The 27,962-nt window shown below is 39.0% G+C and overlaps 1 pseudogene across 1 annotated transcript; it reads left to right on the forward strand.

Moving 5' to 3' along the window:
* Window positions 1-3,435: 3,435 nt before the first annotated feature.
* On the forward strand, window positions 3,436-20,966 carry LOC101050799 (uncharacterized; annotated as a pseudogene). The gene is made up of 3 exons (XR_012513160.1): window positions 3,436-7,713; window positions 8,465-8,577; window positions 19,315-20,966. The product of XR_012513160.1 is annotated as an uncharacterized LOC101050799 (transcript).
* Window positions 20,967-27,962: the final 6,996 nt, after the last annotated feature.

Raw genomic sequence — 27,962 nt, forward strand, 5'->3', positions numbered from 1 at the left:
TATGCAATGACTCTCATTAGTATTGAAGCACCAGAGCAGGGGCTGACATCCCCCGCCACTTTGAGTTGCTGCAGAATCGGCTAATGAATTGTCTCGCTCCCTCACTCACACAGTCTGCTGTTGTGGCTCCTGAGTTCCAAGGGGAGTTGCCCATTTTGAGAAGACCATTGACTGCAAAAATTAATTGTCAAGGACTACTCTTGATTTTGTGAAACAGTGTTTAGTCAGTGCTTAGATTGTCAAAACAGAAAAGCACTAAATTCTGCGTGAAATAATACCATGAATAGAAAAATTTAAAAAGAGAGAGACACAAGAAGGTATATATTATGTACTTACATTCATCAGTGTGTATAGATATGCTTCCATCCTGGATCATTGTACAATATGTGTAACTGTATATAGATGAAGTCAAGTCACAGAAACCTGACATTCTGTTGGTTTGTCTATTGTCCTTCCAAATGGAACAAACAGAGATGCTAAAAAATTCCCAAAATGAATAGGGTTGAAACACAAATATATTCCATCAATTCTTTACCATATTCTTTCTTTTGTATTCTTGGGTTTCTGCCAAACGTTTTGCAGCTCATACACATACCATCTTTCATGAATATGTTACTGATAAGGATATGTTTGTAGCCACTGATTAAGATATCTGAACTGATTTACAGTGTGTAAGAAGATGCAGAAGTGCTCAGAAACCATTTAGAATGTCCCCTTTCAATAGAATAAATTAAATGTGTTTTTCCACATCCCTCCTCCCTTGAAATTTCCTTTCAACTAGAAGAGTACTTCTGTGACTTGCTGCAGATTGTAAAGGATGGATTGAATTGAAATTGATAATATGTGCTAAAAGGTAAGGGATAGTTTGTAAGCTGTGCAAATATGGCAGTGAACAGAGTTAAGCTCTGATATTAGGATGCTTGCTTCTGTGGTCATTTATTTAATCTGCAATGGAAAGTCATCCCTTGCAAGGAAGTGTATATTTGTTATTTTGTAGAGTTTTAGAGGTTAGTGTTATTATAATTGCTATATCTGACCCATCACTGGAAACAAGAAAAAATAAAAGAACCATGTACATATAAGAGTACCAAGAATGAGTGTAGCATAAAAATAAATGCAGCTCTGACAAAAGTGGCTCGAGTATCATACATCAAACACTGGTTACCTCTGCTGCCTTTAGTGACTGCACATGACTAAGAACAGATCAGTGATAAAATCTTAAGAAAGATGAAACCAGTCTGGGCCTTTGCAAAGACCATTAGTCATTCTACAAAGCCATAATATTATTTGTTAAAGTAATCCTTGACTTCCTATTTAAAGAACATAATATGCACTCCACCCCTAGATCAAAGCCACAAAGGGAATTTTTAAGAATTGGATATGTCTTAGGACCAATCAGATCTGATCACAAAACAGACTACTAAATTATTCCATTTTATTATTAAATTTGCATTCTAGCTGAACTTCAATGCCAGTATAGGTTGTAAAATTTTTACTGTTTTAAAAGTACTTATATAATCAGAAGTGAATTACCTATATAATCACAAGCATTTTCTGATTTTTCTGATGCCATTTCCCTAGATATCCAAACATTTTCTAAGACAAGTCTACCTGCATACCTCAGAATAAACTATTCGACTCTTATGAAACACACTTGGATTTTAAAATACAACAGTGGAAACAGATCCATTGAAACAATTATGGCTAAGCATAATCTATTCAGGTTTAATATAAATAGTATCTGTTACTATGAATATGATAATCACATTGTATGTCAAAATAGTTTTAATTGAAATGCGGTTGTTTTGATTTGGCACTGTAATTAGCATCTACATCGTAAACTTTGTGACTACTGTGAACATTACTTATGGAAGGTTCATCTAAATATAACTTGGTGCTTACTGCTTTTATCAGATATTGGTGTCTAATGAAATAAAGTGCAAAGAACTTGGGCTTCTCACATTTTTATGAGTGATTTGCTGACAATCACTTGCTGTATCTCCTTTTCTACATGCAACCATAATACAATTGTAAGAGCAGGTGAAACAATATATTACATTGCTTCTATTTATATTATGTTAAGCTGTCTTACTACAAACCTGAAATAGAATTTGGATACTTAACAAGAGAACAGCAAATACACATATGGATTTAGGGAATTATTTGATTTCTCATTCTGTACTGTATAGCATCCATAACCATAATTAGTATTTTGACATAGTTTTATGAAGTGGACCCAGAATTGGAGTACCCTGTAGCAGACAAAGTGCTGGAAGTCACAGACACATTCATCCTCACTCTCTCCACCTCTCTCTCTCTCTCTCTCTCTCTCTCTCTCTGTCTCTCTCTCTTTCTCTCTTTCACATACACATGTATGCTCCTACAATGGGGAGGGAAAAATGAAGAAGAGTTAAGCCTTTGATGAGCTTACCTAGAATTTTGCCATCTGAAGCTATTTTAATTTAAAAACATACATGTAAATTTTGTCCTTTATGGTTTAGTATTTTTTAAATTTACAAGTGGATGGGGGGCACAGTAGTCATTTCAGTCTTTAGGATCTCTAGAGGTCTTGGTCTGAACTTGAACAAACCAAAGAATTTATTGTCAGCAAATGCTATTTATACATTTCCTTCTCAGCCGTAAATGAACAATTATTGAGTACAAATCTGGGTGCTGACGGTGGGGAGAGGAGGACTAGGAAATTACAGAAAACAGAATCTTGGGTACCAGGGAGTTCACAATGTAGCTAGGGTGAAAGATCACGGATAACAATGGAGTCTCATTTACAGGGCTAGATGTCAAAAAATGTAGATTGGTTTAGTGCTCCCTAAGTGCAGAAGTGTTTCAGGGTTGCCACTGAGATGTGAGAATAGCCTCAGGAGGGGCAAATATAGGGAATTCTCATGGGACTTCCTGCTTGGATTTTGGAAACTTAAACATTTTGTTAAAACTTGGCTTTACTTTGAAAGAGGATATAAGTGTGTCTAAAACTCACTTTATTTTGATTTCAATGGCAATATTTCCTTTAGAAGTGATATAAAGTTTGTAATTGTGTGTTTTGTAGTATCCTTTAAATTTTTCTCACTTAAAAAAATTGTATCCTTAGGTAGGGAGGAAAAAAATTGTTTATTACAATTACAATTGCCCCTTTTAAATGGGGGACAAAGGTGAGGGAATATACAAGAAAAAGGTCAGTGTAACATTTAAATAATTTTGTTTCTTCCTTAACTAACTCTTCAGTAATCTTGTCTAAGCATACTTATAAATGGTGATTCCATATTGAATACCAGAAAAATTATGCAAGTATGGGCATATTGATACCCAGCAAAAAGTCCCAAAGTCCTAAATCATGCAGTTCCCAAGTCCTATATTACCAGAAATGGTCATTTTATGTCCTGAGATTGCGGAGGGGTAGAGGGTGGGGGGGTACTTTTATTCCTTGGTTTGATCTCTGAAAACTGATGTAACTGTTTCATTACTAGCCAAAAGCCTAGCTGTCAGTAAAATTGTGAAGTTGTTTATCTGCTACTCTTTACTTTCACACTCTTCTTCCTTTTACCCTTTTCCCACTCTTCTCAGAAGGCAATAAAAAGGGCTTGAGGTTACCCCCTGCCAGGAGCATTTGCTTTTTAAACAGGAGACTTAGTGATTTGAGGTGAGTGTCCAATGTATGGCAGGCACTGTGCTAGCTGCTGTTGTTACTGCAACAGATAATTGTATGAATGAAAAAAGTAGTGCAGAGACATATACAAAATGAATTGTCAGTGTCACACAGGTAGTTAGGTTTTGAGTCCTAGTAGTATTTTTGACTCTAGAGCCTGTGTTGTTTGTATTACATTAAAACATGTTCAGACTTTGAATAAACTATGCTGGAAGTTCAGGCTTTGTGCCAGTCCCACAGGAAAAAATGCTTTTGGGTAGGAGCATTGCTCTGCCTGGTGCACTTCAAATCAGATGCGGTGGGCCAGGTGTGGTGGCTGACTCCTGTAATATCAGCACTTTGAGAGGTCAAGGTGGGAGGGTCACTTGAGGTCAGGAGTTTGAGACCAGCCTGGCCAACATGGTGAAACCCTATGTCTACTAAAAATAGAAAAGTTAGCCAGGTGTGGTGATATGCACCTGTAGTTCCAGCTACTCAGGAGGCTGAGGCACAAGAATCCCTTAAACCTGGGAAGCGGAGGTTGCAGTGAGACAAGATGGCACCTCTGCACTCCAGCCTGGATGTCAGAGCGAGACTCTATCTTAAAAAAACAAAAAAAATTAGATGAGGTGAATCTAATTTGTTCTGCTAACTCATGAGGCCAGTTTTGTATAGTTGTACCTTAAGTCTTTTTTCCTGTAAGCATATTGCAGGGAGACTTTAGCTTTGTTTTAAATTTATTAAATTTAATTTATTGAACATTTATTGAATGCCTGTTCTTTGCCAGATATTGTGTTACATGCTGGTGGTACAAAGACAGTCTATTTAAGGAGAGAGACTTTATAAGACATTATAAATAACTATAATACAATTCACTGAATGATATAATAGAGGCAACACAAAGGATCATGGGAACATATGAGGGAATAATTAATTATGCCTTGAGGGAAGATGTCAGAGAATGCTATATTTGATCAGAGCCTTGAAGGACAAGAAATAAGGATTTTCCAGAAGGATGGGAGGAAGTTGAGCATTCATTTTAAGTGATGGGAACAGCATGAGCATGTGTGTGAATATTCTGACATATTTGGTGGATGATAAGAGTTGGTTGACTGTAAAAACAGTCACCAACTTCCCTTTCCTGTCTTAACTCCTCACAAAGTGATATTGCAGATCTATCCATTAAGAGGTGGAGTCGAGGCAGGCAGATTGCCTAAGGTCAGGAGTCCAAGACTAGTCTGGTCAACATGGCAAAACGCCATCTCTTCAAAAAATACGAAAACATTGGCCAGATGGGGTGGTGTGCACCTGTAATCCCAGCTACTCGGGAGGCTGAGGCAGGGGAATTGCTTGAACAAGGAAGGTGGAGGTTGCAGCAAGTCAGGATTGCGCCACTGCACTCCAGCCTGGGCAACAGAGTGAAGCACTCCAGCCTGGGCAACACAGTGAGACTTTGTCTCAAAAAAAAAAAAAAAAAAAAAAAAAAAAAGAGCGAGGTGGAGTCCTCTTTCTCTATTCCAAATCTGGAATTGATCATATGACTTGCGTTGATCAGTGGATATTAGCAAATAGTGTAGAGATTCATGCACTGGGGCCTCTGCACTTAGAACCCTGTGACTGTAATGTCAGTGAGCCCAGGTTGTTGCGCTGCAGGATGAGTGGCCACCCAGAGAAGAACTGAGGCTCTTGCTGACAGTCATTGAACTGCTAAACATGCGAGTGAGATCATCTAGTTACCAGCTGAGCCACCATTTGATCACAAACACACGGGAGAATCCAGGGAAAATCAGTTAGCCCAGATTTCCCTCATCTCTCTGGGGTGCCAGCTCAGACAGAACTAACTGCCCAGCCCATTCACAGACAAAGGAACTAAGTAAAATGTTGTTTTAGCTAGTAAATTTGGGGTGTTTTGTTTTGCAGCAAAGATGATACACAGAAGTTATATGTAAAATACAGAGAATATAGAAAGAGGGAGAAGCTGAAAATGAAGAGAATGTCAAGGAGTTTAAGATATCTGATACCGTATTAAGGAGTTTAGACCTACTTTCTAGTACCAAGCTTCCCCACTTCATTGATTCATGTACTGCTTTTATCTTTTTTAAAACATCTCACACTACCTGAATAGATTAATTTTTCTTTAAATTGCCTGAGTTTTATACTGAAATTTATTTTTAAAGCAAACTTATTAACTTGACACCCGGTTTGATGTGTTAATTCTGTTTTTTGAAACCTATTAAAATATGAATATTTAAGAAGTTGGTTTGTTTGCTATCAGAAATCATCTGTATATTATGAATAGTGCATTCAAGGATTTCCTGCTTTAATCAGTAGGAATCAGGAATATGCGAAGAATAGTTTTAAGTGCAGAGGCTGCTGCTAGGGAGGAGTGAGGAGGCTGATGTAGGGGTCCAAGTGGGGTATGATAAATGGTAGGTAGATACATTTGAAATGTGTTCCTGAGGAAGAAGAGAAAGGACCTGGTGACAGATTTGATCTATATGGGGTGAGAATGGGGAGTGTGGAGGAGGAGTATAAATATGGCTAGTTATTTTGGATCATAGAGTAAATACTAATGCTATTAAGAAAAAGAAAAAAATATGTTATACAATTTATAATTTGATGTAAGTTATAAAATTATATATATTAGAAAATATAATGATGTTATACTTGTAGAGTTTGTGATAGTAGGTCATTTGAAAACAGGTGTACTCGGCATTTGGACATATGGATTTATGCTTAAAATATTATTTTTGGAGGCCGGGCGCGGTGGCTCAAGCCTGTAATCCCAGCACTTTGGGAGGCTGAGGCGGGTGGATCACGAGGTCAAGAGTTCGAGACCAACCTTGGTCAACAAGGTGAAACCCCGTCTCTACTAAAAATACAAAAAAATTAGCTGGGCATGGTGGTGCATGCCTGTAGTCCCAGCTACTCAGGAGGCTGAGGCAGGAGAATTGCCTGAACCCAGGAGGTGGAGGTTGCGGTGAGCCAAGATCGTGCCATTGCACTCCAGCCTGGGTAACAAGAGCAAAACTCCGTCTCAAAAAAAAAATATATTATTTTTGAAGTCATCAGTATGTAGTTGGTACATACTTGAAGTCATGAGAGTAGATGACATCATCTAGAGAAAATATTTGGTACAGAGATCTTCAACTTTTGTTTTGTTCATCCCCAAACTCTTAAGAGAAATAACTTGCTGCAGCTAGAAATACTGAGGGGCATATATGTAATGATTCTCAAATGGGAGTGAAGGGGATCTGTGCAGTGTGAAAAATATGTTCCCCAGGGGATTTTGCTATACTGCTCCTCACCCCTTGTTGGTTTAATGAACCAACAAGGACTGAGGAAGAGGAATTAGTAAAGAGAGAGCTTTAATATGGAGAGGTAAGCCACAGTGCTAAATTTTGCAGAGAAATCTAGTAGTATTAACATTGTTCTTTAGCCAGTGCTGACTCATGAAAGTATAGTACTTGGCATATGATAGGAGCATGGTAAAGGTTTGAATGAATGATTTATGTAGGACTGTTTTATATTTGAAATACTGCGTAAGCCTTCAGTATTAAACTAAGACAAGATTTGTAATTGTACTGCTTTGGACTTGGAAATCAATGTGGATTTAAAAAATTTTCTCTGTCCACGGTCAGTGGCTTAGAAGAGTGCCTATTGGGCACTGTAATCCTGATCCCAGGGCAAAGCAATGTTTGAGCCTGTATTGAGGAAATAATGCTGGGGCAAGGGTGTTGACTGATGTCTGTTTTATGGCCATTCCGCATGTGGTCATCCTGCCTCTCTCACCCATGGTTCCCAGAGGCGAGTTACTTACTTGCCTTATGCTGTTTTCGGTTGAGAGAGTGAATAGACTTTACTGGCAAAACTGGAATGCCATCAGCCTATCTAGTTCTTAGGCAATTTTATGCTCACACTAGCAGCTTCTTTTATTATCATTATAAAAATGAAAGAATTTCTACCTGCCTTCGCCTGCAGCTAGGGAAAGGCCCCGGATCAGGACAGCAGAGTTTCCTCAGACGAGAAGTGGTGCCTCTTGCATACTGCTCAGAGAATTCTCAGCAGCACAGGTTCATTTGACATCTGGTATTCACGATTCCTGTGAGAGTGGCTTCCCCCTAAATGTGCCCTGAAAGCATTCCTGCTGTGCCCCTTCTGTCCAAGTATAAACACATTATAGGAAATGAACAAGTAAAGACCCAGCTTATCTGGAAGGAATGAAGGAACACCTCACCCAGCTGGCCTAGTGTTTTGATGTCCAGCTTCAGGAAATTTTGCCACCCACTGGGGTAGGGGCTGTTGTCTTGACACTTGGTACCTTAGTCCCTTTTCCATTCTAAACTCCCCAGGTGCTGTCCACAGCCTCTGTTCTAAGTCATCCAGCTGAGGACAGTTGTGCCAGGACCTTTAAAATGTGAAAGAAGGGTTGTTTTTCATTGTAGATTAACCAATGTGCAGCTGGATTAGTTATTTACAGTTGTAAATGTGGTTCTATGTTTACTGAGGTAGGGGGACACATTTAAAAATACTTGAAGCAGTCTAAAGCCAGACCTCTAAAGAAAAAGGTGCCTTTTTGGGAAAGGAGAGCCACTTGTTTTAATATGAAGATAAAAATATTAAAAATGATAAAATGGATATATAACAAGGAAGTTGACACCAAAATAAAAGGAAAAGGAAAGCCTTTTCACTTTCCCCTGGCTACTGTCTTTCCAATTTCATTTTTTGTTCCGGCCTAATGAATGTATTGTAAGTAAAACCTGCATGCTGTCTTTGCTCTCTGCCTTCCTACTACTGCAAATATCAGCTCAGCCACTCTTTCAGATCCACTTCAAGGAAACACTGACTTGAAAACTCTCCCCCATGGTTTTGTCTGAACTGGCTGCCATTCTGCAGCACACACCAGATCCAATTGCTGGAGTCGGGGAATCCGAGAGGTGAGCGAGAGCAAGCACTTAAGCTGAGTGAGTCAGGCGGGCCTGCGTGAAAGGATGTAGGTGAGCCAGAAGCTAATGGGAAGAATAGGGGGTCGTTGCTAATTTTGATGTGGGGAAATCTGAAAGGCTCTTCTGCATGTCAGGGCATTTGAATATTTGGCAAACAGCTGGCTGGGCTCCGGGAGAACGCCTCTTGATTCGCCTCGTCAGATGTTCAAAGATAAAATGAGGCAGCATGCACGCCAGCACATAGCTCATAGCCTTGCAGTCAGTTTTGAATTTAGATTTGAATTGTGATATCAATGTCATGGTGGCACATGCTTTGAGAAAGTACTTACAGAGAATAATTGAAAGATTCAGTGTGAAGCTTCTGAAAGCTGTAATTTAAAGTTCCAGAAGCCTCCATATTACTCTCACCATTAAAATTTAAAGTGACAGAAGCCCAATTATGTATGGTTATTTTCTTAAATAAAATCATATTTCTACCCCAAGTGAAAGATTCATTGCTGCCCGCTAATCTCTGTCAGGAGAACCAATCTCAGCGGCGTCTAGTGTCGGCAGCGAAGATGGTTAGCTTTATGCTGGGGACAATGGAGCGGCCCTGGGGGAAGCAGAGCTGGAAGGCCTCCACGGAGGAGTTTGACTTGCAGGAGGCTGATTTGCATGATAATCACCATCATGGATCCTCTCTGATGCCAGCCTCCACACTTAACCAAATGCAGTATAACTTTCACAGCAGCTGAGAAGCCCGAGTAGGGGCTGTAGCACACATTTTGCAAAGTCTGGATGACGTCAAAAACTGCTAGTGAAGTGGGGGCAGCTGGTTGTAAAGCTAAACCACATCGAAGAATAGAGACTTGGAACATAACCTTAAAACCTGATAAAGAATATCAAGGGGGCTGTTGAAAAATACAAAGCCTTTTCCTCTTTTTTTTTTTTTTTTTTTTTTTTTTTTTTTTTTTTTTTTTTTTTTTTAACTCAAAGGAATCTGTTTACCAGAAGAAGCCTTTTCTTACTGGAACTTCTGAGGCTGCTGAAACCATGGCATGAAAATAGATCAGTGGAAATACAGAAACGTTTGCAGTGCAGACGTTTCAGTCTCTATCAGTTAAAAGTATGGAGCCAGACTTGTAGAATAGGACTCTTCCCACCAATCCTTGGTCTGTTTGATTTTACTTTATACTGCATTGTGATTTGGGGCATATGGTAGAATGGTAGCCAGAATTGCAATGAAAAATTGCACAGAGCCAGTCAAACTGAAATCACTCAGCGCTTCTTATGAAAAACTTCATTCCTTAAGGTTCCCAGGAACAAAGGAGCATGTAAATCAACTGATGTCATGATGCATGATTTTGGATAATATGGAGAGTATGTACATACCAATACTAATCTAAGCCGTCTTACAAATAATACATCACTTATTTCTTGTAACTTTCCCAGTTTGATAAAACATTTACAAGTAAGTCTTGATTCTGCTGAGTTTTATCATGACTGCAGCACAGCCAGCTCTTTGGCAGTCTGCAAGTTTATTTTTTGTTTTCTGGATTTAGCCTTAGGATCTATCCTTCTTTTTACAGAATTGGTACTGTGATAAGAACTCAACTTTTCTTCCTTCCCTTTTGTTCATGTCTCAGTAAAAGGTGGCCACATTCACTTATGTCCATGATTCCATCACTATGTTTAGACTCTCCCTGTAAATTATTTTGTCTCTTCCATTTTCCACCTTTGACGTTTTGTTGGCCTCTTCCTTTAAAAAATCCTTTTTTAAATTCCCTGCTCCCAGCCTCCTTTCTTTCAGTTCTTCTTGACTTGTCTACCCTGTAGCCTCTGCCTTTTCACCATTTACTCTTAACCCTTTGCAGTCTGTATTCAGCCACCCCAAACTAAAACTACTTTCTCGGACAAAGATAATACTCCTACTTGACCTGCTTTTCTCACTCTACCCTATAGGGGAGTGATTTACCTAATTGGTAAATTTGGGGTGAATAAGTGGGCTAGCTCAGCTTACTGCCTGCCGTGCTTGTTCTATCTGGGGAAGGGCCTGCCTGTCAAGAGCTTACATTTTTCCCTGAGGCTAGGGGCTCATCCCAGCTTTTCTATCCTGGCCTCCAAGATTATATAATTCTTCTTCTTCTTTTTTTTTTTAATGAGAGAGAGTTTTGTTCTGTTGCCCAGGCTGGAGTGTAGTGGTGCAATCTCGGCTCACTGCAACATCCGCCTCTCGGGTTCACTTGATCTGTGCCTCAGCCTTCCAAATAGCTGGGATTACAGGTGTGGACCACCACACCTGGCTACTTTTTGTGTTTTTAGTAGAGATGGAAGTTCACCTGTTGGTCAGGCTGGTCTTGAACTCATGACCTCAAGTGATCCACCTGCCTCAGCTTCCCAAAGTGCTGGGATCACAGGCAGGCGCCACCATGCCCGGCCCCAAGATGATATAATTATATAGCATAGCCAAGTGTGTTTCGGATTTCAGACTAAGCTACCTCTTCCACCTTGGCTGCAATCAGTAATAAAGGTTATATTCTGGTTTGCCATCTGTTTTATTTTTGTATTTTTTTTATTTGTTCAGAACCTAGGAAAGGAAAGGGGTGTCAATTTTGCAGAATCCTTTAGAAACCTCGACACATATCTGTACAAGTAAAAAGTTAAATTTTTTGTCTTTCCAAACTCACTTTCCAGAAGTGACCACTATTAATGTATATCCTTTCTGATTTTTCTATGCATATGCAAATATATGTTTATATAAGTATATAATAGAAACTTTTTTTAAGGACAGAGTCTTGCTGTATTGCCTAGGCTGGAGCACAGTGGTTATTCACAGGCACTGTCTTTGCACACTATAGCTTGAAACACCTGGGCTCAAGTGATCCTCTTGCCTCAGCCTCCTGAGTAGCTGTGACTGCAGGTGCATGCCACTGTGCCCGGCAATAGAAATGTTTTTACTTGAGTATCACATAACAGAAATACACATAACTACATATTTATACTTATATATCTCTAAGACAGATATATTTCTTTTCATATAATTTCCCTTTATACACATATATTTGTGTATATACACAGTTGTATTTTTTCCAAATGTGGTATCACACTATACATTTTGTCCATCATCCTTTTTCCCCTGAACATAGCTTCATGCCAGTAAATAGAGGCATACTATGTTATTTTTAATGGCTCCACAGTGTTCCGGAGCATGGATGGTCCATGATGAATCATCCTTCAACTGTTGGCTATTTAGGTCATTTAATACTTTTGCTATTGCAAATAACACTGTAGTGAACATGGTAATGTTTTTGTTTTTGTGAACTTGTGCTGCTATTTCTGTAAGATAGATTCCTTGAAGTAGAACTCCTAGGTATCTGATTAATAATAATGAGGAACTCATAGTTTGGGAAGGATTCTGAGAATGCTCAATTTATCTAACACACCCAGGAAGTTTCTTTTCTTGCCATGACATTAAATACTCCAAAGGGTAAGACTCCATATTCTTTTTCAGTAATGCTTTCCAGTGACTTGAAATCAAAATCGATTATAAAAGAAATGGTAGCTGACCTACTGAGAGTCTGGCCAGACTATAAGGGACCTGAAATCTGCTTCTGCCACCCCTTCCACAGTGCATCAGGCCTAAAGAATAGTTGGCTGTCCTTTACCTGGATTACTTTGCTTGTGTCCCAAGGCTGTGTCCCTTTCAGAGAGGCATGTGATAGCTCTTTCACAAGCTGGCCTAAAGAAAAGAAAAAAGCATGATGCAACTTGACAGAGTTGTGGGATAATGAGTGCTTCAGGTGCCCCCCTCTGAAGCATGTAGGATTTATTTAGAATATTTTTCAGTATGGTGATGACCTACAAGGAGAAAAAAAAAACTCCTGTATATTATGGAACTGGCTGTAGGCCTGGTGGGAACAGTGTTGCAGACATGTGCTTTTTTCATTGTCATATCTTTTACATGTTTCCCGCTCAGTGTGCACATAGAAGCATATCTATGTCAGAAACAAGTGCAGCATGAGTAGCAAAGATGAACATGTTCAACAGCTAGGAATGACCACATACTGTGCACGTTTTACACAACACTGTGAAAAGAGCCAGGCAGCCTCACTGTTAGATCATTCCACTGCACACCAAAGAGATTTGAAATGGACTTTTAATTATGATTGCTGATTTGCTATCATAATTAAAGGCTGCATTCCTTAATATGAGCATCTGATTAGGTTAATTTTCTTTAATTGATGAATGAGCATATAAACTTGTAAGACTGAATTTGTTGTTATGTATTGGCTATTTAATATTCTTACTTTTTTGCTGGAGTACAAACTATAGGCACTCTTTATCTGTTTTAGTTTTGAGGTCACTGTTCTTCCTTCCTTCACCTTTGTGTGGCTTTTTAGATTTATTAATGGATAGAGCAGTGCTAAGTGACTATTAAACTCTTTTCCATATACAGTAAAACCCATTAACATGGACCTCACTAAATTTGGAATTTATGAAAATGAGGTTGGGGCCTGGGTTAAAGTTTACCTTTGCATTGTCTCTGAACTAAAGCTTCGCTGAGCTAATAAATAGGATAAATAAAATTGCAGGGCAATGGCACTATAACTTTAAAAAGCAGACTTTTCCAGCACTTTAGAGAAAGACCTTATAAGAGAGGTAATGAAGTAGCATCGCATAGTGCAAACACTAGGCCACTTACAAGTTATGTGACCTTAGTTTCACTGAGTATTTTCTTCCATCTGTAAAATGGAGATAGTTATCTACTTTATGAGGTTGTTGTGAAAGTCAGTTTTAATGTATAGAAATGCCTTGTGTGAATTAGTTACTTCATAAATGGCAGGTAAGTATTACCTAAAATAAGTGGTGAGCTAATTTTAAATATGTATTAATATATTTTGTTTACTAAACCAGGGTTCCTTGGCACTTTATAGTTTTGTTAACCTCCTCGGAGGTATTACTTTTATTATTATTATTGATTGAAGGAAAATCCTAGCAGTTTGGTATGACTGTAAAGAGCACGAGCTTTGGAGTCAGATAACTGCAAATTTGGAAGTAGCTCTACCACTTAATAGCTGTGTGGCCCTAGGAAAGTTAACATCTCTTAAAGTCTGTTTTCCAATTTGTAAAAAGGGGATAATAATACCTGCTCCAGGACTGTTTTGAGGATTAAATGAGATAATGCATGTAAGGTAAAAAGCCCAGTGATTTTCATGTAATAAACTCCCAAATGTCAGCTGTTGCTGTTATCATGATCTTTTTGATAATTGTCCATACTTTAGACTTTTCATTCATTCAGGCTTGTCTTTTTCAATTCACCCAAATTAATGAATTTTACCCTAGATGTAATCTCCATTCTAGATGAGAATTTTAAGTAGGTAAGTAAAAATTATAGAGAAGCAAAAATGGCTGTATAAACAGTGTGGAAAAAAAGAATAATATTTTAAAAGTGGAGGCACAAAGGCCTCAAGTTAGACTTAAATTACTGCATAATGAATTTTGTGCATAATCTTTGTGTCCTTTATCAAATCTTTTTATATTAACTAGAAGGAAATGGAACTTTATATATAAGTAGCAAAAAGTGTGATCAGCTGCTTCCATTCATTGGGAGAGAAAGGCATTAAGTCCATGTTCAACTTGATTTTCATCTTCTTCTTTCCCCTATGTTTCATAAGCTGTATGAGTGAGAAATGTAAGTACTGTAATGTCCTGCATAGAGACTATAATCTGTCCTCCCCTTAATGACAGCCTTATACAGTTTGTAGAATCCATCACCTCAACAGAGCAGACTGAATTACTTCGATGACTGGCAAATGGGCACCACTTGTGGTGAAATGAAAGCAGTCAGGTGTGTGTTTATTAAGTGCTCTTCAATAGGAGAAATGTGTTTTCCTGAAAACTCTCATCCATGCTATTTTTGTAGAAGCAAAAAAACTGCCCATCTTCCTTTGAGAAAACGGAAGTATTATTTCTCTTGAGAATCTGTACTATTACAATAGAAATTCACAATCATAAATGTGTTATAAAAATCAGGCTTTTCTTCAGTGTATGCATGAACAGTGGAAGCTCACAATAACAACTGGCAGGGACGCAGCCAGTACTCTTGGTGCAGTGTGCCTTTGGCTTTCCAGTACTGCCCAATTCAAGTGGATCATTTAAAAAAGTTAAGTCAGTTCATTAATTTGATGACCAGTGGTTCTACATATAAGGGTTTTCATAAAAATAAATTCACAAGTCAGAAAATATCTTTTTGTCAGACCATGTTTTCTAAGATTTAGGTCAGAAAATGTGATCATTCTAATGCATACCATGTTGATTATTTATATTATATCAGATCTTTATTAGAAATACTGGCTGGTTAGTTGTTAAGGTCTGGCATTATTTGTCTAGATCTAGCATATGAGTAAGATCAGCAGTAATAGCTTAGTATTTATTGAATGCTTACTATGTGCAGGTACTGTGCTAGAAGCTGGGGATATGAGACTCCCACCAACCTCCCCCAAAAAAGACACAGTCTCATGTTGCTGACAACAACTCTGTGAAGTAGATACAGACAAAAGAATAAGTTTATAGAATTTAAGTAATTTATCCAAGATAGGTCAGCTATAAAGTGACAGAGCCGGAATTATGGTGCTGTATTTGTTAAAGCAACCTAACCTATATTCTGGTTAAGAGATACTAAAGTATAGTGGCTTAAGAAAGAAGGAGCTCCTTGACACAACAAAGCTGCTGTAGCAGTTCTGGTTTCTTATGTTTAGATTGTTGGTTCAGGGAGATGTAAACTTCTGTCTGATACCTCTGTTATCCCTGGATTTTGGCCTCATTAATATGTCTGAAGATGCATAAGCGTTCTCTTTAAGGGCACTCCCTGGAGATTGTACTTCTGACTTTTTTTTTTTTTTTAACTGCAACAGTTTATTTTTCCTTACACAATAGCATGTTGCTGTGGCCTGATGTTCTCACGTAACAATAGAATAACAATAGAAAACCAAAATTTGTCGTCATTGCTTAAATAATTGAGAATTGTGTGCAAAAGAAATCTTGTATAAATTAAAAGGATGAATAAATTTTTACAAGTGTACATGCAAACTGCTTCCAACTCAAAGCAAGTTATAGCCCATGGTATTCTGGCAGGAAAACACCAGGTAGAAAGGAAACTGGGTCCTAAGGCTTGGACTTCTCTAACCCGGATATACTGGTGAGACAGAAATGACAGCTGCTTCCCTTGCCAGCCTCTAGAGAAATCCTGGAACACTCAGCCCTGACACATTAATAACCTGCACAGACTGGAGACTGCTGGCCATGCACACTCACCAAACCACAGACTTATCTTCTACAAGCATGTTCTCACCTCAGTTACAGAAGTGACTGAGTGACATGTATTAGTATTAAGAGTTTAAATCACAGGTATTCCTGGTTCTACTCACATCCCATCAGTCATACCTAGCTACAAGGAGGGCCTGAAAATACAGTTTTTTGTGGCCATTCATCCCTTAAAATTCAAGGATTCTATCAATAAAAAGAAGTAGATAGTGGGTATTAGGAGACAGTTGTCATTCTGAGTCACAAAACATTGTTTCAAAGTGGATTTTTCCCCACAGACTTGTCCAAGTGATGAAAGACCTTAACACTTTGGGGTATGCCTAAATCCATTATCCAATTCTTTTCAAGTAAGGTTATGTGTATATGTATGCAGTGTGGTGTATTTAAATATTCAAAATATATGGTGCATCATGAATATTAAATGATTCTACAGTGGACTGTGGTCATCTGTAAGAGCCTGTGAAACATTTTATGGTAGAAGTCTACTGGCTTTAATTGTTGGCAGGAAGGCTTACAAAACCCCCAGGATTTGTCTTGCTTGCATCCTAACTCTCATAAAGATCTTGGACTGAGAGGTCTATGTTGTAAGAAGTGTGTTCTTAGAGAAATGCCTCTAAGTTTTTATAAAAATAAAATTAAGGTTTTGAATGAAGGATGTACTCAATGCATGAATTATAAATAACACTGACCCAGAACTTCAAGTTTTCTCAGAATTCTTGGTATATTCTGATGTAATTTAGACGTTTACTATAGAAAAATCAGTACATTTTCATTGAGAAGATATTTAGATACTAATTGCATTCAGATCCTTGCCTACGTGTTTCTTACGGCCACAGGGACTTGGAGGAGATGAGCACAGGCTATACCTCAAGCGTTTAATATATACACATATGTTCTTAGGCTACCTGGGCCCCGGCCCTCCTACTCCAAACCTAAAGCAGTCTCTGTTGAGCTCAGCTCAGAGGCAGTTTCAGTCCAGTTTTATCACACTGGCCATGTGGAAGTAGAAAGAAGCAATCCAAAGAGAGTGAGAACCTTAAAGAGATGAACCCCAAAAAGGCGAGAGCCCACAGAGGTTAAAAGCTTTAACATTTTCTCCTAGTACACCAAAAGCTTCTCCCACTTAGCTACTCAGGAGGCTGGGGCAGGAGAATTGCTTGAGCCGGAGAGGCGGAGGTTGCAGTGAGCCAAGATTGCAACACTGCACTCCAGCCTGGGAGACAGAGTGAGACTCCATTTCAAACAAAACAAAACAAAACAAAACAAAACAAAAAAAAAAGAAAAAGTTTAACTGAGTTGGGTAACTTGATTCAGTCATTTTGTGTCTTTTCCTCCTTGGGGATGGGATTGGGTAGAGGTAAGGAGAAGATGGGTGGAACTTTCCTCTCCTTCTCCTTCTAGAGATCAGCACCAGGCACTTTGGAGAAAGCATAATAAGTACAAGACATGACCTTTATCCCAGTTCTCAAAGGACTAGCACAGTCTTTTGGGGAAGGTAATGAATACCAAACATTTAGTTAAAATCAAGTGCTAAACTGTATGATATTGATTATTCTGAAGGAATCCAGATAAGGGATAAATTCATGTGGATTTGTTTCTTGGGGAAGACTTTTTAGATTGTGTCACAAGTGTCAGGTCAAGGGATGAAAAGGAGCTAATTAAGAAGGCAGAAAAGAGAATGTGAACAAAGATTCAGAACGAGCTTAGAGGTTAGTAGACCTGTGTGCTTGAAACAGAGACTTCATGTTGGAGACTAGCAAGTAAAGTGAAATAAGAAACTGGAAGATGTCAAAGATCAGGCAGGGGTTAGGCTATAGGAGAGGCCATTAATAATGGAATGTGGTAAGAATAAATTAATAACTGACTGAATGATCATGTGTATAGTGCTATAATTTGTCTAGGCTGGGCAGAGGAGGTTCCTATGAAGGGTCTCAGTGGCATAGGTTTCCAGGAAACAGGAGGAAGCCAAGATTAGGTGTATTAGGGACTGGGAACCTCGTTTCACTAGGGTGAGGCAGCCGCCCAATCCTTAGTGACCAAGTGGATGTGATGATCTTGGGATTGGTTCAGGGAAGGTGTTGGTACCTGAGGAGACTTAATTTAGCAGGAGGTTTGGGCCACTAGAATTGTAGATGTCAGGTGAGATTTTGAGTCAGGAGGGGTGGTATCATGGAAGGAGGCAGTCTATTCACAGCTGGATCCCAGCCTGCAGCTGGGGGCCTGGAATGGAATCTAGGGAAGAGTTTTATAAAAGCCCTAGTCAAGTAGATTTTATGTTCAGGGCAAGGCATAAGGCATTGTAGGAAACAGAAAATCCAGTCAGGTCAGACGCTAGCTGTGAGGATTGAGCCAACATGTTTGGAGCTAGGAAAACAGGGAGAAATGAAGAAGGAGTGTAAAGTTGGTGCAACTGAATGCATTTGTGGTCAACTATAGAATTCCAGTCTCACCATCTGCTGGGCTGAAGTTACTTCCCTATGGCCTACTGTGATGAGGATGGGTTGAAGGTTACAGAAGTGCTGGCCTTTCAAGTGTAGATGTCAGGGGCCAAAGCTCAGAGGGAGCCCAGAATGAATAACTGCGGTGGAGGCCCAGAGGAGGTAGCATCATTTGGAAGGAGTTGAGACCATACCAGAGGTGGTGTAGGCCTAGCTAGGAGGCCATCTGATTCCAGGCTGAGGAGAAGAGGCCTTAGCAAGGAGGGGTCGTAGAGGCAGCGTCTGCAGTAAGACAATTCAAAGAGAAAGCAGCCCCTGAGCATGTGAATGAGTCGAAATATTTCTTGTAAAGATGTCTCTCTTTTCTGGTCCATGATGATGTAACTAATACACAAGGTATGACTGGATTCTTCCATAGTGTTCTCATGGGGCCCTTGTTACCTAGCTGATGTTTGAAGTGTTCATGTATGCCTCTGTCTTTGACCCACCTGGCTGGTTCAGAGCCTCTGCTGCAGAAAGTGTGCTTCTGCCTGGCTGATTGCTTCACAGCACACTTATCTATCTGCAGCTGTTGTTTCTCAGCCATCCATATGGTGTCACAGGATGGGACACAGGCAGGGACTTTACAATTCACAAAGGGGTAAGGCTTGGGACCTCGAATGGGGCTTTTCCTACTTATAAAGGCAAGGAATGAAAATGCAGAATCCTTACCTGTTAGGGAAACTTTCTTTTCCAAATCTGCAGGTATGTGATATTTCTGATTTCCTTAGGCTTGTATCTGTGCCTGAGGGTGAGATAGATTTCAAAATCATTGTTTAAAGTAGGGAGGTAAAGCTTTAGACAGTATCACCACCCTAAGAGATCCTGGTTGTGTTTTTGAAATGTTGAGCTAAATAACATTTTAGTGATCAGTGAAAGGCTAACCTTTGTATTTTTGAAAAGTTCTCAGAAAGGCCTGGATTAATAATTGGTTTCAATTTTTCCACAGATACACTGCCTCTAGGACTTGGACAGATAGCCACTGAGAACCTGCTTCAAATCACCTTGCACATTTTCTTGTTGGAAAGATAACCACTGGAGAACCATCTCATTACCTTCAGCAAAAGCGGAAACAAATCAAGACATTTAGAATGCCACAGTGGACAGCAGTGGTTCAGCAGAGGAAGTTTACAAGACGGTGTGCCACACTAGCTAGAAATCAGAAAAGATCGAAGCTAGCCTTTTTATCTCAGCGGCTCCTTAAATCAGTGCAACCCCTCCAAATTAATGTGAATTAAAACATGCATTGCCTTTCAACTTAATTCAGTACTTTCTATGTGTGAACCACTGCACAAAATAGGGGAAGAAAATGAGGGCAACAAAGATGTGGAGCCTGTCTCCAGTGAATTTAGAGTTAGTTTCAGGGTACATTTTTTTTCCTTCTGCTGTTGATTAGGTCTATCCCTAAGACAAGAAATAAATGAATGGAAAAGTATATTCTGTGTTTTAAGTCTCTTTAATAAAAAACAAAACAAAACAAAACCCCAAAACTCCTAACATGGGCAACTCAAGACATTTTAATCCCTTTTCTTTTGTTGGACTTCTGCTAAGATCCATTTTATTGATTCCATAAATATTTAATAGACTTTAGATATATTAATACATTGTAGTTTGAGTTAATTTGCATTAAATTCTGTTTTCTCCTCTTAAGTATAGATTGTCTGTTGGAAAAATATATCGTTTGTGGATTTCTTGGCGAGTGGGGAGGTGAATTTTACCTGTTGTCTCTATAGTCCGCTACCTTCCATGCCCCCTAGGGCAGCGGTCTCCAACCTTCTTGGCACCAGGGACCAGTTTCCTGAAAGACAATTTTCCACTGATGGTGTGGCGGATGGTTTTGGGGTGAAACTGTTCCACTGCAGCTCATCAGGCATTAGTTAGGTTCTCGTAAGTGCGCAATCTAGATCCCTCACATGTGCAGTTCACAGCAGGGTTCGCACTGCTGTGAGAATCAAGGCTGCGACTGACCTGACAGGAGGCAGAGCTCAGGTGGCAATGCTTACTGGCCCATGTCTTGCTACGTGGCCTGGTTCCTAACAGGCCATGGACTCCCACAGACTGGTCCACAGTTTGAGGACCCCTGTCCCAGGAGCCTGCCATTCTGAGTGAGTTATTAGCATGAAGAAGAGGAAGATTTGGTCAAACGTGGGTGGTGGTACTCAGAGACCCAAGATAGGACAGGGATGGAACAAAACCCATCTGGGCAATGGCTCTATGAAAATTTGGCTAAGTAATTATTTCAGTATTCATTGTATTGGCCTTTGTGTTCCGTAAGTTAAATGACTGTCCAGGTTTTCCAAAACTCAAGTGTGTCATGATTTTCCCAGTGTAAAGACACTGATGTAACTGTAGACACGAGACATTTTATGTAGTGTCTGTGACACATTTTGGTATGTATGAGCCTACAATAGACACGTCTTTGTCTTGAGGAGTGTCCATCTGAATTGAAAATGTGTCAGCTTTTTTTTTTTTAACATCATCAACAGACTTCTTAATTAAGCTGCCAATACATACTGCCAATAGCACTGTGTGCTGTCTGAGAAATGCATTGTGTAAGTGCTATTTCCATCTTATTAAATAAACAATGTTGCTCCGTATAAACTGGATTTAAAGTCTTCTTTGAATGAGGGATTATATTGCTCCATAAATAATGTGATGAGAATTCTCATATTATCCCTTTTAATTTAATTTCTAAAAAAATATTATTTGTTCCTCAGAAAAGAATAGCTGTAATTGGACTGGTAACTTTAATGATATGATTCATCCATAACAGGCTGAATTGCCTCATCCCCAAACTCATGGTAGCGATACTGGATATTTGTTATGCCACTTTGAGTTTGCATGAAGTATCTTCCAGGAAGTCTTAGTTATTAACTTGTGTTATAATAAACTGTATTTATTTCCTGTTCTGGAAGATTTCTTGGAGGGTCCATCTGTATATTCCTGGTGCCTAGCGTAGTCTTGCTAATGGAATAGTACCTTTATTGGTGCTATTTAGGGTTTGGTAGTTTATAATCAATCTACTTAGAATTAATCCAAATAAACTGGATATTTTTTAGTATATGTGCTGCCGAAGCGAGCACTAAACTGGATATTTTTATATAGTTTAGTCCCCTGGGCCTCTTATTTGGTATCTTGGATTTGCCAGTTCAGCCCTGTTATTTGTACCAACGTCCACTCTGCTGCCCTGGGCCCTGGCCCACTCTCTACGCATGGACAAGGCTTTTGGAGGGGCTGCTCCACTTCTCATGCACTGGCCCATCTGTCAATAGAATAGCAATCTCTCTATTCACAGCGTACCCATGGTGTGTCAGGCACGGAGCTACTTTACATATATTCCCTCAATTATCTCCTTTAAACCTCACAATAACAATTTGAAGTAGGCCCTGTGAGCTGTGGAGGTATGTATCTTGCTTCAGTTGTGGGACTCCAAATCCAGACCTCTTAGACCCAAAGCCTGAGCTAATCATCCCTACTCTGTGCCATATCCTAGGAGAGAGTACCATTGCCTGGTGTGTGTGTGTGTGTGTGTGCGCGCGCGTGTGTAGGGTAGACAAAATCTTTATGTAGTCCAGATTTACTGCGTTTAATATTCCTGAACAGCCAACTGTCTAATAGATAAAACCCAGCAAATCACAGTTGTTTTGAGAATGGAGGAAGGGCAGAGCAATTGGGAAAAAGCAAAGTTGGAAACAAACCAATTTGAGTCAAACCACCGGCCTTTACCTTAAACAGCTTTTTTTTTTTCAACTTACTTTTTTTAACATGGCCTGACACCATATGATAAATCAAAGCCTGACGTAATTGACCCAGAATTGATCCCCAAATGTCTTTTGGGGTAACATGCTTTAACTCTGGTTGTTGATTCTGAGGAATAATTGCCACCCTAGAAAGGTAATTACATATGCCATTGTTTATACACATAATAGGCTCAGAATGCATGTTCTGCACAGAGCGGGAGAGAATCCTACTTGCACATTTGGGGTGTGTGCTGTGTATTGTGCTGGGATGCCACAAATAGCATTTGAACTACTCCCTGTTACTGCTGATTTTTCTAGCGTGTGTATAAGTGTATAAGGGAGAGGTTAGGTCCAAGGTAGTTTGTGGGTCATGGAAGGCTGTTTTTTGAGCTGAATGGTAGTGATTTGCTTTTCCTTAATTTTCTTGTTTGCCAAAACATCTTTTGGATCTAATTCATTTAGCTTGGTCTGGTAAAAAGACTAGTTTCTCTGTGCTTGACATATGCTTATTAATGAGTTCTCGTATTTCTTTCCATCAAGGTCTGTTTACTTTGTGGAAATATGTAGTGAGAATCCTTCTCCACAACATCCTCCTAAATGACCATCCCTTTAAGTATTAATACACAAGTCAGTCAGGTAAGGTGGTAGCTAGTGCCTTTCCTCTGCTGTGCTTTCTGGTCAAACATAAATGGAATTTAAGCCACAAATGACCAATTAAAGCACTTCATGCCTTTTTCCTTTAGCCATAAGACAGTAGTTATCCTAAGTAAATACAGCAGACAGGCTATTCTGGGATAGTCTAATACAAGGAACTTACTTTTTTTTTCAAAATCAAAGCCTTAAGAAAACCAAAATGTCCTGAGTTTTTGTAGTGCTGCACAATGAAAGAAACATGTATGTATTCCAATATGGAACTGAGTATTGTCTGCAGCCGAAGCAATCCATCGTGGGCTATTCTCTGCCACAGTGTCCAGCAAACTGCATGACCTGCTCGTTAGGCTTGACAACAGTGTTTTACCTAACAAAGGCCTCTGCAGCACTGAGCAGCAGTGGAATGTCAGAATGAGCACATTTCACACACAGATGTGCAGCCATAATAGCCTATAAGAAGATGCATGTGGCAGGGGGCTGCGAGTGGGGGCAGGGTGAGGAGGGTGCTTGCAGTGGTGTAGTGTGTGAGTATGTAGGTTGGGGGCCAGAGGGAGGGGGAGGCCAACAGTTAGCAATAGGGACGGGGCCCCACTGACCACATTTAATCAGCTCTCTGTAAACAATTCCACATTTTCATTGTTCTCTAAAAACTAATAAAGAGAAACAAGCACTTTTCATTCATCTTGAAGTAATTTTCTGTCAGGTTGGAGCCCCTCGTGGCCTCCAGCTTGTGCAATGCTAGCTGTGTGATACAACAACTATTGCAATTTATTTTACAAACTCCGGTCATTCACATGTCAGTTAGTGTTCACCAAGCCGGCATCTGAAATTGTGCAGTTAACGAGTTTTACAACATTTCTATCAAGAGAAACTGTTTAGCATAACTGACTCTTAAGGAGTTATTATACCTCTAAAAATCCATTTTAAGGGGCATTATTTAAATAAAATAGAAAAACGGTTCACTGCCTTTTAAAGGGGCTACAAAAAAAGTCCATCAGCTCCAGAGCAGTAATCCTCAGCTTAAAGCACTCTTGAGAGTACTTCTGGGAATTGTCAGCATAATGAAATGTTTTGTGAAATGTCCAGATAGATTCCTCTACTCAACAATTTTACTGCACCATATTTATTTTCCTTCCAGTTTTTAAAGAAGTGAATTACTTTTGGAGAGGATGACTACATTGTGTAGATTAACTGAGCACATTATTATCAAGGTTGTAGCAGGAGCGATGGTTCTGTTTGTGGTGTCATCTATATGCATCTGCAGAGAGAGTGAAAGAAGAGAAAGGCAGATTTTCCCTGTTAGTGCTTTGGCTCCAAAACGGTTAAATCACAATGAGGCTAATAGAGTTTTACATTTTCTTTAGGCCACATTTTTCTCAGACTTTTCAACAACTTTGGCACACAATGGCACCTGTAAATACTTTCTTTAAACTTTACAAAATTGATGGTTTTCTTCCCCTAATGAATAAATGCAGGAAAACCTGTACACGTGTACATTGACACATGCATAATGATGCATATCATTTGAAACTGGTCCATTTCAATGAGAGATGCCATTGTACATTTTACTTAAGAATAGCTTCCTCACATTAACTGAGATGGCCAATGACCCCAAACCAATTAATGGCTAGAGTCCGTAATGGTAGCACTATATAGCATAGCAGCAAGTTCATTTAGCATATTATATTACCTAACAGGAGTAGAAGCCACCACATGCTTAATGGTTCTTTCTACAATGAGGACCAGGAGAAAATTTATGTTCTGCTGTAACAAGAGATATTCCTTATCTTTAGGAGATATATCTAAAACACTGCACATTTTCATTTTGCCACAAACAGTCCTCTAATTTCTCAGGCTGATGTTTGTGCACACGACTTTAATTTTCTGAGGGAGACGGGCAGGTGTTTCTTGTGCCTGTTAGCTGTATCTGCCCATAAGAAGCATAGTAACATCCATGAACTAAATAGAATTTGACATAATTCATGCCTTTATTACCACCTACAGAATGATATTATTTCATGCTGGCACATTAATGTTTCCAGCACAATACTGTCATCCCTGGAAATTTTACCTTCTGAAGTTCAGATATTGAGGAATGAGTTTTAAAATTCTCTAAGTACCTTAGATTTGGGGCAAATGCAACATACCCCAAATCAGGTTTTTCACTCTTTAAAAAAAAATTTGCTGGCATTGCAAATAATGTTCAGATAATGGGCAAAGATCATGTCTGTAGACTCTCACCTCTTCTTGACCAAAGAGCTTGTTCCTAGTTTATTTCCAATTTTGTAAAAACAATATAGTCAACTTATCAATGTCATGTTTTGCTGCTATTTGTTCCTCTAATAGTGTGAAATCAGGAGGTGTTGGGCAAAAATGTTTCAACAACTGCAACTTGAATCTATCTGGTGTTGTACTTGAATTTTTCCTAATACTCCAGCACTCAGAATTAGGGCAGATGGAATGTATTCGTTTCCTTTGGCTGCCATAACAAATTACCACAAATTTAATGGCTTAAAACAACACAAATTTATTTTCCTAGAGTTCTGTAGGTCAGAGGTCTCACTGGGCCAAATCACTTGTCAACAGAGCTGCAATTACTTCTGGAGGCTCCTGGGCAGATGTTTCCTTGTCTTTCCTAGCTTCTAGAGGCCACCTGCCTTCCCTTGGCTTGTGGCCCCTTCCTCCACTTTCAAAACTAACAATGGCAAGTAGAATATTCTCACATGGCATCTATCTGACCCTCTTCCATCACCACATCTGTCACTCTGTGAGTCCAGTTGGAAATTGTTTTTCGCTTTTAAGGACTCATGTAGTTAGATTGAGACCACCTGAAAAAACCTAGGAAAATTGCCCTGTCTCAAGGTCCACACACCCTAAATTACATCTGCAAAGTCCCTTTTGCTGTGCCAGATATCATATTCACAGATTCTGGAGATGAAAACATGAACATTTCTGTGGGACTATTAGTCGGCTTACCACACAGAGTCTCTGAAAGTTCTTTTCTATAGCAATATGTGGAGGATTAATAGCAGTCACCAAGACAATTGTCTTCAAACTATAGAAATTATGCACAAAAATGCTTTAAAAATTTACAGTATGCACCCCCAAATATGTACATTTTCTTCTAAGTTATGCTACCATTAAGCTCTATGTTTTTACTGTTAGTAAAGCTTCATTTCTTTTTAGTGTATAAATGAATAAAAGATCTCATGGTTTCTTTCTGCATCCCAGTGCATCATCTTGGGTGCTCCTGTGTGCTCCTTGTTTTTCATTAGCCTGTGTAAATGTGTCTCTGAATTCTTCTTTGAGAACTATAAGGCTTCCAGGTGAGGAAGGGACTACAGAAAATTTTTGATAATCCCTGACAGTTTTTGGAAGTGAGGAAGAAAGTTATGTATTTGTTTTGCATGCACTCTTACTGTTATCTGTAGTTGCAGAATGTAAAAGACAGAGTGTAACATGCCCAGAACTTTCCTGAAAGTCGAGAGCTGCAAATTATGGAGTTATAAGACAAATGCCAATTTATAAAAGACTAGAAAGAGATGGCTTATCAAAACATGAGTTAGTTTCTTGTCTAGAAAAGGGCCATAGCTCATCAGAATGACTACTTATGTCAGTGCACTTGGAAATTCTAAGAAACAAATTGCTCAATGACCATTTTAAACACCAGTAGCAAGATCCTTGTGAAACTGGGCTGAGAGAAAAGGTGATTTTGCTAAGTTCGCTTTAAATCATATTTTTCAATTGTTAAAAAATCTGTATTTTACCAGCCGTACTTTATTGCCATGGCATGTAGGCTTATCACAGCATAGGAAAACCAGAAATTGTAACAAAAGCCTGCTGTAAAGTCCCCTTGTGTTAAAATTTGAGATGTTTTCAGAGCAGGCACCCTCAAAAATGGGTACTTGCTAAGCCATGTTGACATAACTCTGAAATAAAAAAGCTTCTGGTGGGTAAATGAAAGTAGGTTGCCACAAAAATGTATATTAATTACGAAACAAGTCAATCAGTGTTTGCCAACTGCCATAAATGTCCCAGAGGCAGTCTGGGCAGTATATTTTTATTCGATTTGCCCCAGGCCACTTCCATTTTCTTCCTGAAAGGTGGACAGATAGTCTCCTTAAATTCTTTGTTCAGAGTTTCTATGAATGATCTCAAAATGCAACAGATAACATGTCAATGATTGCTGTACAAAGAAGTTAAACATTACAGCTAAATTTTCCCACTGAAATCCAATCCAGGGATTAGCAACAATAGGGAATCTGTTTTATTTGCATTTAATTTGTACCTTCACACTATTATCTCCCATGTTTTAGTTTCAGGAAATGTGGTCCCAGGCTATTATAACCACATTTCATGCTGCTGTTGCACTGTTATTTGATCTCTATGGTTGGAAATGACTTACTGAAAAAATAAAGCCAGCATACTTTATTTTAATTATACCAGTGCAGTGTCTAAATAAAAAATGTACTTTATATTTAATGTGGAGCACAGATTAACAGTTTTATGGGACATAAAATCTATCTAAATCATTTTCTATTTACACATCAGTTATATATCTTTCTCTCAGCAAAACAAATGCCTATGGTGTGAAAACGAGGAAGGAGAGCATCGAAGTTACAATCACATGGGCAGTAAATAACATCTTAATTGGTCTGGAATGCCGGAGTTTGATTTTTTTTCTGTCCGGCTTTTATTTATTGATCTCTATAGCTTATTTATCTTTCTAGTGATTTGTACAAGTCTATCTCCTTTCCTCAATAAGCCAATCTGTGGTGGTTTTATATTGCAAATCCCATCTGGGGAAATGGTCTAGTGAGAGAAGTGCAGTTGCTCCTGGAAAAACCATTATTTAAAAGCTTTTGTAGAAGTCAGGGTAACTTCTCAGTTTTTACACTTTGTCTTCTGGAGAAAAGAAGGAAAGAAGAAGTGCGGCTATTATGAAGTTGCCACCCAATCTATGCTTTAACAATTCTTTACTCTCCACTTGTTTGGCAGCAATAAGAAAACAAAGAAGGATTTAGTGTGCACTGGGAAATGTCTCTTCAATGTTCCTGTACATGATTTAGTTCCTAGTGAGAGAAGCAGACAGAAATGGATTGTGTGTATCTAATACATCATGTGTAAACCCTGCCTTTTCTTCTTCTATATGCATTTCTACAGCTCCATTCCTAATATCTTTTTAAAATAGCACTTTAGGATAAAC

This window comes from Saimiri boliviensis, chromosome 1, assembly GCF_048565385.1.
Source record: "Saimiri boliviensis isolate mSaiBol1 chromosome 1, mSaiBol1.pri, whole genome shotgun sequence".
Taxonomy (NCBI): domain Eukaryota; kingdom Metazoa; phylum Chordata; class Mammalia; order Primates; family Cebidae; genus Saimiri; species Saimiri boliviensis.